The 12,500-nt window shown below is 38.3% G+C and overlaps 1 protein-coding gene and 1 non-coding gene across 6 annotated transcripts in view; one reads left to right on the forward strand and one right to left on the reverse strand.

Annotated features, from left to right (window-relative positions):
- The window catches only part of LOC106880139 (voltage-gated potassium channel subunit beta-2), a 223,955-nt gene that overhangs the window by 123,753 nt on the left and 87,702 nt on the right, over positions 1-12,500 (reverse strand). For 2 of the 5 annotated variants that reach the window (XM_052972031.2, XM_052972029.2), the window contains exon 1: positions 1-130. This exon is cut by the window's left edge and continues 37 nt beyond it. The exons of the other annotated variants lie outside the window; for them this stretch is intronic. The gene's annotated coding sequence lies outside the window, so the exon portion shown is untranslated. Of the gene's footprint in view, positions 131-12,500 lie in introns of those variants that run through there. 5 annotated transcript variants of the gene reach the window in all.
- On the forward strand, positions 7,189-7,295 carry LOC128249227 (U6 spliceosomal RNA). Its single transcript, XR_008265342.1, has one exon. It is a non-coding gene; the product is annotated as a U6 spliceosomal RNA (small nuclear RNA).

Genomic DNA, 12,500 nt, shown 5'->3' on the forward strand with positions numbered 1-12,500 from the left:
TTGATGAAAGTTTGTTGTTGTTGTTGTTGTTGTTGTTTTGAATATATTATTTTACAGCTTAAGCTGCTACTTTTCTCAGCAGAGAAACTGGTAATCCAACTGCTTGGCCGTCTGTCTAAACACTGTGAGTATTTGTATCTGTTTCGATTTGTTTATATCTATTTGTCTGCCGGGATGCCTGCCTCTCCTGCTATTAGTTATTGTATACACACACACACACACAACCACACACACATGAAGAAGAGCAGATATACGCGCACGCACACTCACACGTTCACACAACACACACACACACACACACGTACACAAACTTCTCTTTCTCCTCCCCATCTCTCTCTCCTCATTCACACACATTTGTGTATAATTATATTTGCATCCATTTGTATCTATATATATATTTGTATAACTTACTGTATAAAATGTTTGCATATACATTTATGTATATGTGCGTGTATATATATGTGTGTGTGTGTGTGTGTGTGTATAACCCTCTCTCTCTCTCTGTATATATATATATATATATATATATATATATATATATATATATATATGCACACACTCACTTGCGCAGATACTCACGCGCACATACAGACACAATATTTGGTTGTAGAATTATATAAGAGAATCGTGCATTGAACTTATACGAAGAAAGTTATATAAAAATGGGCCTAAGTTTGTTTTTATTTTTTTCTCTTGTAACAAGCACTGGTCGTTCAGCTACCATGTGCTGATAGAAGAATTCCGCTATGGATAACAACTATTCTTCCTGTTCTTATTTATTGCTACCAAATAATGAGTTCCAAGTCGGAGTAGCGTACTGTCATTGAGTTCTTGTCAATGGAGGGGTTCCAGGCTGTCCGAAACCAACAAAAGGTTACAGGTTTGTTCATAAAGATGACACTATTGGCAAGAGCAATGTGCGCAGATGGACGAAGATATTTAAAGAAAGAAAAACCAGCATCGAAGACAAACCACTTCGTGGGAGAACATCAACTGCATTCATTGACATAAATTGCCAGCGAGCGGACAAACTGAGTCACGCAGACAAGTGAGTTACTATCGTTGACCTTGTACAACGGAACTGCGGTCAGAATGCATTTGCAGAAGATGGTGAAAAGCATTGGGTATTAGAAAGTGCATGCAGATTCGTTACCGCGACAGTTGGCACCAGGGGCGGACTGAGAGTATCAAGGGCCCTCGGGCATAACTGTTTGCCGGGCTCCTTAGCATTGATATCAAAGATTGCAGACTGTTCTAGAGTGGGACCATTCAGAGCTCCGGGCCCTCGAGCAGCGCCCGATTGACCGACGGCTCAGTCCTCCCCTGGTTGGCATCCAATTTGAAGGGGGAAAGTGTAGATGTTTGCTCTGTTCTGTCAGAGGCATTTGAAGCCAACGAAGAGGCAATTTTTTGCGATCTAGATGAATCTTAGGCATATCTTTATGATTTGATAACGAAAACTCAATCCACGAAGAAAAGATATCACATCTCGTTTCCAAAACCTAAGAGAGCCAGCGCAGAAATTCATGGTGACTGATTTTTAGGATCATATTTAATATGCTGCCCTCTAAACATCAACTGTCTCGAGAAAGAAATCGTATACGAGGCCAAGATCACAGATCCCAACGAAGTTACAAAGACGTATATGGGAATGATGGTCAACTCATTCAAGGAAAGGTATACACAACACCTGACATTCGGAGACAAAAATATAAAAAAGAACATGCAACATCCCTGTCAAATATGATATAGGCATTAAAAGAAGGTAGAATAATTAACCGCCAGATAGAATGGAAAATTATTGCTAAGGCCAAAAGATACAGAGGACGGGGTACCAAATATGAACTCTGTATTACTGAAAAACTAAACATTATATAATCAACAGATAACATCCTACATATTAGGGATGAAACCTTCTTTCCCTCCATACACAAGCAATATTTTACATTCAAATACTTCAAAGAAGAGCTACCATCTGCGACGGTAATCACACCAGGATAGCCCCTTTCCTGAACGTGAAATCTGAGTAAACATAGCACAAAAACTACACACACACAGAAGAAATATGCCCCAATGACGAACTACCTCAGTACACAGGTATAAGAACACCACACCCAAAACAAAAACCAAAAAAATGCAAACAAATTGACAATACAACAATTTGCCCAAAAGACAAATCCAAGAGACAAACATTCAAAAGTTGTCACCAAAAAGTATTTACGTGAATTCACGAGAATCTCCGCAAATTGTGTTTTCCCAAATGGAGGCGAACACCTTTCTCCATGTGATCGGCTTGAAAAATTAAGACACTAGGATATTTTCCTACTTTTCTAACATGAAACCAATGGTAGCCTTAATTCACAAAAAAAGAAATTATATCCAACAATTCGGTGTTGAGCACCCTTTTTCATCGCCCAACATTTACGTGGGTGTGCGCGCGTGCGTATATATATATATATATATATATACCACGGGCTTCTTTCAGTTTCTGTCAACCAAATATACTCAAAGGCTTCGGTCGGCCCGAGGCTGTAGTAGAAGACTCTTGTCCAAGGTGCCATGAGGTGGGACTGAACCCGGAACCATGCGGTTGGGAAGCAAGCTTCTTACCACACAGCCACGCCTATCTATCTATCTATCTATCTATCTATCTACATAAAAGTAATTTCCTATTTTACGTTCGTAAAATCATAGTGATTCAAAGAGATTATTTCAGTAAAACATTTCAAAACTGTAAGTGGTACACACTGCGTACAGCAAGTAAAATATATGAAAAAGTAAGGATAAAATGTTAACAATTTAAAACTATGCAATAAGTGCTTCCGTAACAACAAAATTACAGTCCGTATCCCGAAATGAATACAATTTCCGTAAGCGTGAAAACCCGTAAAGCGAGGCGACGGTAAAGCGGAGGATGCCTGTACTTATAATCACACCTAAACCCCGCTCTATACAAGTGATTCAGTCCTACCGCTCTCTGATTAAACACAACGAGATTCTCTTACCGTTCTAATATTCCAATAATATAACAAATCGTTCAAGATAAACGGACGCTTGAGCCATCCGTTGCGTTGTTGATAATTCCATTCTCTTGTATATCATATTTCTGCATATTTCTCTCCTATTTCTAATCAACACCTACTACCAGAGTTACTTTCTCTCCCTCTCTTCCTCAAGTACCAACATTTACCAATACATTCGACATCTTTTTCTTTTCTTTTTTTTAAATAGTCGCTCATTACAGTTCTGAAGTTGCGAGTTACGCCAGATGAAAATATGATAAATTGTAATCAGGAACTTTCATCTTCATTAAATCTTTGTCTCTGTCTGTGTGTTTATCTGTTTGTCTATCTGTCTCTTTCTCCCCATCTCTCCCTCTCTCTCTCTCTCTCTCTCTCTCTCTCTCTCTCTCTCTCTCTCTCCCTCTCTCTCTCTCTCTCTCTCTCTCTCCTACCTTCTGCATATGTATGTCTATGCGTAAACACACACACACACACACACACATACACACACACACAGATATCCATGTATATGTGTCAGTATCAGTATATATAGAAATATATATATATATATATATATATATATATATATATATATATATATATATATATATATATATATATATATATATATATATATATATATATACATAGATTAGTACATATGCATATGTTTTTCTGCAGTTAATTATATGGCATATTTGATTTAAATATGTCCGACGCACGTTTCTACGGCATAGCCATCTCGCAATTGCATTTGCATCCACTTACTGCCGACTGGTTATAAGACTGTGCAAATTTATTCATGGTCCATCCAATGACGTAGTCTGAAGTCCGCTTCTATGTACAAGTTAACGTTACTAGAGTCGTTACTTGAACATTACTTTAAAAATGAAATGCTGACTTTTTTTCAGTTTCATTTTATATATCAAGCTCAATGCTTTGTTTTTAGATAGACACACACGCACGCACACACACACACACACACACACACACACACACACACACACTCACACACACACACATTCACACAAAACACGTACGGGTATGAGACGTTTTGGCACAGCCATTTGCCCTCGCTGATTTGACGTTGACTTATTTAACATTAGACGTTTCGATGTTTCTGTCTCTCTTCTCCAATTCTTCTTCATGCCTACCTGCTTGTCTGTATGCCTGTCTATTTGTCTGTCAGTCTGCCTGTTTATACATTTCTCTTTATCTTTTACTTTTTTCAGTTATTCGACTGCGGTCATGCTGTAGCACTGCCTTGAAGAATATTTAGTCAAATTAAATTGACCTCAATACTCATTTTTGCTAAGCCTGGAACGTATTATATTGTTTCTTTTGCTGAACTTCTAAGTTACGGGGACGTAGACACAAAGACACATAGGCATGTGTGTATGTATGCATGTATGCATGTATGTATGTATGTATGTATGTATGTATGTATGTATATAAGACGGACTTCTTTCAGTTCCGTCTACCAAATCCACTCACAAGGTTTGGGGCGGCTCGAGGCTATAGTAGAAGGTACTTGCTCAATGTACTACGGGGACTGAACCCAGAACCACGTGACTGGGAAGCAAACTTCTCGCCACACAGCCTCACCTGCTTACGAGGAGAAAGTGTTTATGTCAATCATGTTTAATAAATTGTAATGCCTCTCCCCCCTCTCTCTCCTCTCCTCTCCTTTCTCTCACCCGTTGTATCCCTGTGTGCATATTTTTGCACATGTGCGTACGTTCGCTTCCGGCGCTAAAATTACTTCCGCCAAAACAGACAGAATGCCCAACAGCAGTGCCAGTTTTCTTATTCCATACATAAACGCACACACATACACACATACACACATACACACATACACACATACAGACAGACAGACAGACAGACAGACAGACAGACAGACAGACACACACCTATCTAGAAGAGCATCATAGTTACTTTTCATGTATGTGTATATGTTTATATATGTATATGTATGTATGTATGTACGTATATATAATTAAATTTTTTCAATACATCTTATTGGTAACTTATTACTGATGTCCCGTGAGTGCGCCAAACTATGTAACAGAGTTTATTTAAATATGTGTATAATTAACCATGAAAATATATTGGAAATTTAGATGGTTGTATTCTCAGGTTGTGAAGCCATCTAATGATGACTCTGTTCAGAAGGCTGTAATATCATTTGATAAAGGAGCACGGTACAATGAATTCATAGAACAATGCTGTGACTTTAAATACCTTTACTCTTGGTCTCAAATATATACAAGTTGAATGATAATGGAAAGAGTTTGATGAATGGCGGCCATGTTCACCTTCTGTGTATCACCTCATGTCTGCTAGCTGCCGTGTGTATCTAGTGTATCTAGGCATACAATGCACCACGACTCGTTATTGAGGACCCTCCTGACAGGAAGTGTGACAGGAAAGAAAGCAAAAGCTTGTCAAAGATTTTTGTAGACTGATGACATCGAAGAATGGACTGGAAACAAGAGCCTGTTTGCGTGTGCGTATGTATGTGAGAGCGTGTATGTGAGTGTGGAAGGGTGACCTTGACGTGTGTGTGTGTGTGCATGCGTATACTCTGAGTTATATAATTGTACTAATTTTATAGACAATCCTCAGGGTCACCGAAACCAAATAGTGCTGAGGCAGAGTAAAAAGTAAAAGAGAGATGTAATATCTCGTATATACACACACACACATACATACATAGATACATACATAGATACAAGCTTACATACAAGCATACATACATGCATATGTGTGTGTGTATAAAGAAGACTGTTCCGCAGCCATCTTATGTAAAGCAGGAACAATATCCCAATTAATTAGCGTCAGTTTTCTACCTCTGGCACTTTATATATCAAATATTTAATTTGCATGGCTCTCTCGTTCTCTCCTACTAACACACACACACACACACACACACACACACACACACACACACACACACACACACACTCGCTCACACTCACACTCACTCTTTATCTATCCGTCTCTTTCACACACACATTCTCTCACACACATATACATATATTCTCATGAATATGCACCAGAGTAATTATATATGGAGAAAGCTATACAAATGCATAAATACATATTTATGCTGCCTGTATGTGTAGCCACTTTAGGCCCCTTGGCAATATATGTAAAAATACTTCAGTATCACCTAGTGTCACAACATAAATGTGTGTGCGTCTGAGTGTGTGTGTGTGTGTGTGTGTGTGTGTGTGTGTGTGTGTGTGTGTGTGTGCGTGTGTGTTTATGTTTGTGTGTGTGTGTACATATACAACATGCCTAGTGAAATCTAATAGTGATCTTACCAGTTCGAAATTATTTGTGAAAAGTAGGCTATAAACCGTTCTGCAATTCCGGAGCCTCAGCAGACATTTACTCATCAGCAGGTAAAATGACTAAAAGGCGAAAAGCTGAAGCCAAACCTTGAACTTGTAGAAAATGAAGGTTGAGCAGAAATAACAGCAGCAAAGTTTCGTATATGTCAGATTTTCTTTATTTTCCACATATCCACAGAAATGTAGACCTCTTAGGATACACCAACTGAGAGAAGTAATATTTACCCCCCACTTAAATGTGGATGTTCTGTTAGAACAAACGATACTGCGGTAGTTATCAAGAGAGACACTCTCAGTTTGGTTTTTGGTGTAGAATGCACTCTTGTTGCAAAGTTGTGAAACAATGTAAGTTCTTACAGTACTAATGGGATACAGCTTTAAAACGGATAGTAATGAATGCATAGAAAAACAAGAGCATTCAGAGAGCGCAAACCTCCGCCAAGGCAACACCAACGTTCTCCTCAACAATTGGCCAGAGATGATTTTTAAAATGAGAATATCTGAAATAAACTCGACTGCTCTCACAAACGAGAATACTAAAACTGAACCTGACCGCTCTCACAAATTAAGTAAAAACAAAACAGCAAGAAAAATAATCTAGAGTCCTTGTCCGGTACCGGATCGACCCCAAATCAGTTCGTGCCAGTCACGAGGTCAAACATCCGTGAAAGTTTCATCCAGCGGTTCTCTAGTTATCTTGTCCACGGACAAACAAACACGACTGAAACAATACCTCCGCCTTCGCTAAGGCAGAGGTAATAAGATGTTTGAAATTTACAATATTAATAAAATGTTATGACATTAATAGAAGTAAGCTTTGGCTGTACATACTTGAGCTTGGGCAGTACATCATTTTAAATTGGAACGCTACAGAGAAGATTAGCATGGCCCCTGCGCAAGGATGACGCAAATTCATAAAGCGTTAAATATTTCTTTTAAAGCGGCGAGCGGACAGAATTGCTAGCAGCTAAAATGCTTAGCGGTTTTACACCAGTCATTATGTTCTGAGTTCAAATTCTGCCGAGGTCGACTTGAGTTTTCATCCTTTCGGAGTCGATAAAATAAGTACCAGTCGGACACTGGAGTCGATGTTATCAACTTACACCCACTCCCACGAACTTACGGTCCTTGTGCCAAAATTTGAAATCAATATAATGAAAATAAGGTTTGCATAAATTGTTCGTGAATGTAAACCAAATTGAGTTATGTGCTGTAGAAAATAGTGTAATATATGCATTGTAGAGAACGGCAATATACATATTCTTATGTCAACGGAGAAAAATAGAACTCGAAGAAAACATGAAAAAATAAAATATAGAGACTTGTTACTTAAAACGTGAGTAAATGTTAGTAGCGGAAACATTAGATTGCGTTCTGTGGTGTTGGTTTTCTAGATTATGATTAAAAAACAGCGAAGCAAAGGTTTCGGAGAGAAAAGGAGAGGGACCGAGAAAAATGATGTTTTATCGAGACCGAAAAAAATTGAGATAGAAAAATGGAAGGAGCGAGGGGAAAAAAGAGAGTCGTAATCTTCTATTTATATATCTAAAATTGCTGACGGCAGTTTGGTTTCCTATTGGTCTGACTAAAAATGCCAAAGGAAAACAGTGAAAGATCGGAACTCCATGCCGCCGCATGACATTGCTACAAACTACAGAAAGCATTTTCACACATTACAATTCTCTCTAGAATACAACACTGCTGAGTGTGTGTGTGTGTATGTCGTTATTGAGTTTTATTCCAAGATTTCTTGCCAATAAAGAAAGAGCCACTTTCTAAACTAGATCCAAGGATCCTTCATTGCATTTTCAACAACACCAACAGAGTCATTTTGTATGTATATATACTTGTATATTTGTATGTTTTGTTTTATATATGTATTGTCATGCATATAGTTGCATGTCTAGACATGCTAATCTATACTTAAATGAGAAACTTTTGGGAAGTTTTACAGATTTTTACAGTTCCAGTGGTGGCTTGAATTTGTAGTCTTCAAATCAGCTTTTTCCTTTTTGGTTTTGAGAAGCCTAATTTCTCAAAATTGGTATTTAAGCAGTGTGTTACATATCTCAAGGCTCCAATAATTACAAGTATAAACCTGGCCTTGTAATCTGGATAGAGTAAATGCAAATTTCTCAATAGTTTAGCGTAGGTATTTTCTATGTATGTATGTTATCAATCAGTTTCATTTCTGTATTTCTTTTCCATAGAGAAAGAGCCGGACTCTAACATAGATTCAAGGCTCCTTCATTGGAACTTTTATCAACATCATCTAGGTATTTGTGCATATGTGTGTGTGTGCAGTATTTGGTGTTAGTGTATGCACAGATTTGTATGTTTGTTTTATGGATGCGTTTTTATGTCTAGATGCATGCATATGTATTTATGTGCTAAATTTTTGGAAAGTTTTCCATATCTTTACAGTTCCATTGATGGCTTGAATCTGTAGTCTTCTAATCAGCCTGTATGTATGTATGTATGTATTTATGTAGTGTGTATCAAAATGTATGTATGCGTACATACACTCACGTGCACACACACACACACTCTCTCTTCCTCTCTCTCTCTTCTTCTCTTTCTTCCACTCTCTCTCTTTCTCTCTCTCTCTTCTTCTTCCTCTCTCTTCCCATCTCTCTCTTCCTCTCTCTCTCTTCCTCTCCCTCTTCCTCCCTCTCTCTTCCCTTTTCTTTCTCTTCCTCTCTCTTCCCTTTTCTTTCTCTTCCTCTCTCTTCCCTTTTCTTTCTCTTCCTCTCTCTTCCCTTTTCTTTCTCTTCCTCTCTCTTCCCTTTTCTTTCTCTTCCTCTCTCTCTTCCTCTCTCTATTCATCCCTCTTCCTCTCTCTCTTCCTCTCTCTCTTCCTCTCCCTCTCCCTCTCTCTTCGTTTCTCTCTCTCTTCGTTTCTCTCTCTCTTCGTTTCTCTCTCTCTTCGTTTCTCTCTCTCTTCGTTTCTCTCTCTCTCTCTCTCTCTCTCTCTCTTTTCCATACGCGCGCGCATGCGCAGAGAAAAGTGTATGTATGTGTTGCTGAATGTGAGAAATAATTATATACAAGTAAAAAACAAATTTAGACTGACTGATAAATAGGCAATGAAACAGATAGGTAGACAGACAGACAGATATAGATATAGCCACCATTAGACTGGTAGTTGTTTTCCGGAGTTAAGAGTCCAGCATGCCTTGCATTAGATGGGATTTATTGTAGAAACGCTATTTATTCATAAATGGGTCACCTTCAATACAGCTTAGAAGCTACGTTGCAGAGAGGATGAAAGAGAAGGAGAATAAGAGCATTAAAAGGTCAAGACATGTTGGCTGCAAGTTGGTGGAGAGCACTGTTTTCTTTTGTATTTTAAATATGATTCTACTGAAAGTATTAAGATAATGTGCATGTACAAGATTCCAAGTCATGTGGCTGAAGAAGTACCGCTGGGAGACTTTATGTTTATGAGGCGCAAATTAGCCAGAGTGGAAGCATGGATAGGGTAGTAGATAATAAACCGAAGGGCCGAGCTGTTGACAATCGTGTCTCAGACCTTGCACTGTTTCTGCGGACACAACTCTTTATCGAATGGTTCAGGCCACAACAGGAAAGATACAACAAGAGCGAGCAGTAGTAAAGTTGACGGGTTCATTTGCTTAAAGTTGCTGAGTTCAATATTCTGTGTGGCAATAATTTGTAGAGTTTCACCAAATGGTACTCCGCCCCATCATACACAACAGGAAACCAGAGTCTTCAGTAGTGCTAAACAGGGTTACTCACGTCGAACTACAATGTTCCTAGTTTAAGCCAAACAGGCATAATTAAAATCTTGAACTCAGCACGACAATCTAGCAAAATATTTATTAATTATACAGTGTTTCTTTCAAATTCCGTCGAGGTTGACTTTACCTTTCATCCTTTAGGGTTCGATGAAATAAGCGCCAATTGAGTACTGGGGGTCGATATAATCGACTTCTCCCCATCCTGAAATTGCTGGCCTTGTGCTTCTCGATTTCAGTGTCGGGAGGGTTATTATACCAATAATAAACACATGCACGGGTTTTATTTCACTTCTTTGTTCGTTAATTGGTTTACTAGTTAACTAAATAGCCAATCGATTGTTTGATTAATCATTCGGGCAATCAGAAAACAGCGCGTTCGCTGCCTCTTCCATTATCAGGGGGTGGGGGAACCGTCATGTCAAAACATTAAACTAGCTACAGTAAACAGTGAAAAACATTAAAGCATTCGCGAGCAAATTAAATATTTAAAAGCTACGAACAAACCAACAGAAGTTGCTAGAAATGACAGTCAAAACATTGCTCAAAACAGACATTAGTTTTTAAAAATTCAAGAACGAAAGTTTGCGATACACTCTAGGATTTTAAATTATCTTTCTCATATCTCCTTCTCCACATAAATTCACAAAAATAAGAGTCAACTATGGAACGGTGTGTCCCACACCGGAGTTTGTTTCCAGGTACTTTCAATTTGTTGAGTGTGAGTCCCATCTGTTATGAAAACAAACAATTATAGTACACGTGGTGGTTACACTCCTTGTGTGCATGCGCAGCATCTTTGGTTACTATGGAAACAGTTCTTCGCAATCAGTTATGGAACACTTGATGCTTTTTTGCTTTGGTTACTATAGAAACAGAGCTTTTTGCCACGGTGATGTGTAAAATACTCACATCTGATTGGCTAAAATACCCTAATTCTGTAAATTTTAAAGGCTAATAACTTTTTTATTATGGATTTATAGGGGAAATGAATTTTGTTTTCATAATTAGTATACAAAACTTAATCCATTTACCAAATTTGAAAACAATTGAAAGAAAATTGTGGACAGTGACGAAAACTACAAAGGCCCCTTATATGTTTTAAAGAGTCTGATGCTTATTCTATATCATTCGCTAAGTTACGGGGACGTAAACAAAGCAACATTCGTTATCAAGCGGTGGGAGAGAAACATTAATACAAACACACACACACATGCACACATATACGACAGGCTTCTTCACAGTTTCCGTTTACCAATTTCACTCTTAAGGCATTGATCGGTTCAGGGTTCAAGTTTGTGGCAACTTGCCCAAAGTGCCGCGCAGTGAGATTGAACCCGAATCCACGAGATTCCAAAGCCATAGACCTCACTCCCAACAAAGGAAATAAATATAAAGAAACATTCTTCGTTTGTAACAAAGAAATCGCTTTGTTATATTGTATTTTTCCCAGTTTATTTGTTAATTATTTCTGAGCTGTTTTCATCATATTGTTTAATTAGTGGATAATTAGCAAATGAAAATATTAAGTGGAGTGTAAGACAAGCAGTTATGGTGAAGAGAGAAAGAGGAAGAAACATTGATTTTTAAAAAATTATTTCTGTAATCTCACGGTGGTGCACCAGCATGACCGCAGCCACTTGGCTGAAACACATAAATAAATAAATAAATAAATAAATAAAATCATCGTCAATAATTAGCTAATGAACGATCAGTGTTATCTTTTCGTCTTTTATCTTTTACTTGTTTTAGTCATTAGACTACGGTCATGCTGGAGCACTGCCTTGAAAAGATTTTTAGTCGAAGGAACTGACCTCAGTACTCTTTTATAAAGCCTTGTACTTATTCTGTAATTTTCTTTGGTCGAACCTCCAAAGTACGAGGATGTAAACAAACTAACACCGATTATAAAGCGGTAGTGGGAGACAAACAGACACAAGCACACACACACACGCGCACACACACGCACGCACACACACATACACATCTATACGGCAGGCTTCTTTCAGTTTCCGTCTACCAAATTCACTCACAAGGCTTTAGTCGGCTCGAGGCTATAGTAGAAGACACTTGCACTAGGTGCCACGCAGCAGTGGAAATGAACACGGTGCCATGTGGTTGGGAAGCAAACATCTTACCACACAGCCACGCCTGCGCTATTTTGCTATGATTCGAAAACAAAAACAGTTTTGCGGTATTTGTTCTGGTTCAATTTTAGTTTCCATTTCTCTGGGGCTGATTATAAAAAGTACCAGTCATATATTGGAGTCAATGTAATCAATTAACCCCTTCCCCCAAGATAGCTGGCCGTATGCCAAAATTTGAAACGGTTATTGTGAAGCAGCGGACTGGCAGAAGCGTTAGCATATCGAACAAAATGC

Source organism: Octopus bimaculoides, chromosome 12, assembly GCF_046866305.1.
Source record: "Octopus bimaculoides isolate indiv1 chromosome 12, ASM4686630v1, whole genome shotgun sequence".
Taxonomy (NCBI): domain Eukaryota; kingdom Metazoa; phylum Mollusca; class Cephalopoda; order Octopoda; family Octopodidae; genus Octopus; species Octopus bimaculoides.